General features: G+C 41.2%; 1 pseudogene; it reads left to right on the top strand.

Annotated features, from left to right (window-relative positions):
- The window catches only part of LOC144710071 (plastocyanin pseudogene), a 2,389-nt pseudogene extending 1,240 nt beyond the window's left edge, over positions 1–1,149 (top strand).
- Positions 1,150–3,272: the final 2,123 nt, after the last annotated feature.

Genomic DNA, 3,272 nt, shown 5'->3' with positions numbered 1-3,272 from the left:
TCTACTCCAATGGGAGTGCGACTCAGACTTATTGCAGCTTGAGGATCTACTCCAAGCATACGAAGCGGAGCAGCGAGTGTTGACGAGGGCGTCGACATCTTCAGGCGGTGGGGGCATGTTAGGCCCCTAACTAGTCGACATTCCTTGCCCAGAGGCCTGCGTGCTTATTGGGAAGGTTTGTCCTAGAGGCCCAGCTCGGGGGCGTCGAATGCAGTGGAGTCACGCAGACTGCGCGCTAGAGCGTCGACATGGGTGCCAGTGGCGTGTGTGATCGTCAAGGCAGGGGTGGCGTGTGTGATCGCCATGCCCGCGTGCACACGGCGCCCGGCCCGGCGCGCATAGGTAGCGGCAGAGCGGGCGTGCGCGCGCGGAGCGGTGGCCCCGAGGCGGTGTGGCGACATTACCTCGGTGCAAGGCGCCTCGTCTCGTTCCTTGTAACACCCCTCGTCTTCCCCCATGTAATCTACGATGTATTTTTGATGATATTAATGCAATGACCTGTTCAATGATGGTGCCTAGCACCACCATCTCGCCTAACCCCTTCTAAGCAATCTTAAGCAATCCCAAGAGCTTCCACTGCAAGAGATCAAGGCTGCTCAGTGTTCTGCCCAAGCATTGAGGCTGGCACACGTCAATTCCGAGCAAAGAGTCCTAGCTCGAGATTTGACCATGTGACACCTATTCATAGGCAACATGAAAAACTTAGTCTTGTTTAGTCTTCCATTGTTTATCGGAAACTTAAACCCAAGAGTTATACTCTACGCGTAAACTAAACCCAACATAATCAGAATGGAATCGTTTTTATTAATGATTAAATGATTGCTTAATAACTCTCTGTTAAAGAAATGACAACTTAACAGGTGAAGCTGGGGGGCGATGACGGATCACTGGCCTTCGTACCGCCAGAATTCTCTGTGGCGGCGAGAGAGAAAGTTCAAGAACAATGCAGGTTTCCCACACAACGTGATTTTCGACGAGGACGAGATCCCGGCAGGAGTCAATGTGGAGGACATCTCCATGAATGATGAAGACCTCCTTAACGCCACTGGAGACGACTACAGCGTCGTCCTCAAGGAGAAGGGCACTTACAGCTTCTTCTGCGGCCCTCACCAGGGCGCTGGCATGGTGGGTAAGGTCACCGTCAACTAGACTCGTTGACCTTCCAAATGTCAAACCAATCTTTGGTTCTGCAATGGACGCAGCAGATATCTCTCTCTCTCTCTCTATCTCTCTCTCTCTCTCTCTTTCTCTCTCAAATGGTCCACGTCCCCCTTCTGATTGAAGAAAGACATCCGTTAACTATTGGTTGTTTTGGCATTGTGATTTGGAATGTCATAATAACATCATTTTGTAATGATTAGCCGTGCTATTCATTGAGGAGTGATTAGTAACTGTTTGATCAAATAGAATGGCCACATGAGTCAGGTCAGAAAATTATATTTGAAAAGCCTTAAATAAATTCCATAAAATGTAATTGAAGTCGTAAAAGTATATTAAAAATAGATTTATACTTAAAAAAATAGCTCGATGAACAAAAACATGTTCCTACTCAGAAACTAATTTCTTTAAGGATATGATGCGAGAGAAATCCATTAAAATTCCAATAAATCCACAAAAATCAGAATACAATTCTAAAATTAGAAATAACTACTTGGGATTTCTAATTGACATAATTCATTATTTGAATTCAAAACATGTATGCATATGATATTAAGCTAATAATGAACAAGTTACCTCAGCCACCACCATTTTGGTATTACTATAATTATGTGACTTTTTAAAATTACTTTATATCTTCATTCCCCAATATTTTAGCTTACTTTACTCCATTTTTTCAAAAAAAAAAACGAGTAGTATGTTAGTTTAATGCATTTAAAAGTTTGTTTTTTTTATGCACTCATTAAGTTCAAGAGATGAAGTTTTATGTGTATTGTTTCAATGCATTGGTAAGATACCTAGTGGAAAATATGTGAATGGGTACTCAGCATATACCATTTGAAAGGCCTGGACATTGGGGAAAATGCTATGAAGGGCATCTTTTAGATATTGTAGGTGTTTGAATTGAAGTCAATGTTACATAAAATTTATGTCTTTTAATGCATCATTGGTTTATTCATAATCACTAACTGTCACCCACTGCAATGCAGGTGTTCACAGATAATGCATCAAATTACATATAAATGAAGACCACTCTTGAAGAGGAATTAAAGATGAAGAAAAAGAATCTCATTTCAAGAAGATAGATGATCTTTATTGCAAAAATGATTAACATTGTAATACAAGTCATGTTGAGCAGTCTACGTGCCATTCAGGTACCATTAGATCAGATAGTTATTGATGACTTTGATACAGATGAGAGGTGTTCAATACATGGAGGACCACCACAGTTCATCTTCCACGGGAGATACTAATTTTCATCTCAAGGAGACAACAAGTTTGATACATGTATTGGCGTGGCAAGAAGAGTGATATGCATAATTATGCAAGCAGTTTGGGCTGACCAACCAAATAAAGGTTCACTTACAATTCCCACAAAGTCCACTTCCAATTACATCATGCTGGTAGGGAACATTTAGATCAAATACTTTTTCATAATGAAATTGAATGTACTAAAAAACCACTCTTGATAAACAAGTTTTTATGGGACTATTATTGAGCTATTGGGGCCCATGGGTTCCTATCGTTAGGGTTTCCAACCGTTATGGCTTCTAGCCGTTAGATTTTTTTATAGCCGTTGTAAGAAACCCGTTGTAACCCCCATTGTATAAAGAACCCTAATCGTAGTAATGAAAGTGTGCAACATTTTTCTGTTTGTTCCCTCTCTCTCGCCATTCTCTCACAAGTATTCTGAATTGATGGATGAATTTGACGGAATATTTCATTCCCTTGGGAAGGCTTGCTTGCTAGTCAAAGGAATGAACAACAAATAAATCATGAAACATTTGGACATTTTCATGCAAACGATCATAAGTGGAACCCTTTTTCAAGTTGGGCATCGTCTTCATGGCATATCAGACCTCCATCTACACCACTTCTGCGGCAATGAAGGCAAAGATGAGAAAGTATGCGTTCGCCCTCACTCTCCAACATAATTTTACCATCACAAACTCCTTGATCACTTCCTGAAGATGTGATTAATTTCTCACAATTTCTAGAATAAGGCCACATCTTATGAGCATACACTATTAGATGCATCTCACATCACCATAGATAAGAACAATGTTGGTAAAGTCCCTTCTGGCGTTGTTTGTCCACATTGGATCTCTCAAGCA

This window comes from Wolffia australiana, chromosome 12 (genome assembly GCF_029677425.1).
Source record: "Wolffia australiana isolate 7733 chromosome 12, ASM2967742v1".
Lineage (NCBI taxonomy): Eukaryota > Viridiplantae > Streptophyta > Magnoliopsida > Alismatales > Araceae > Wolffia > Wolffia australiana.
This window is presented reverse-complemented; position numbering and strand designations above follow the sequence as displayed.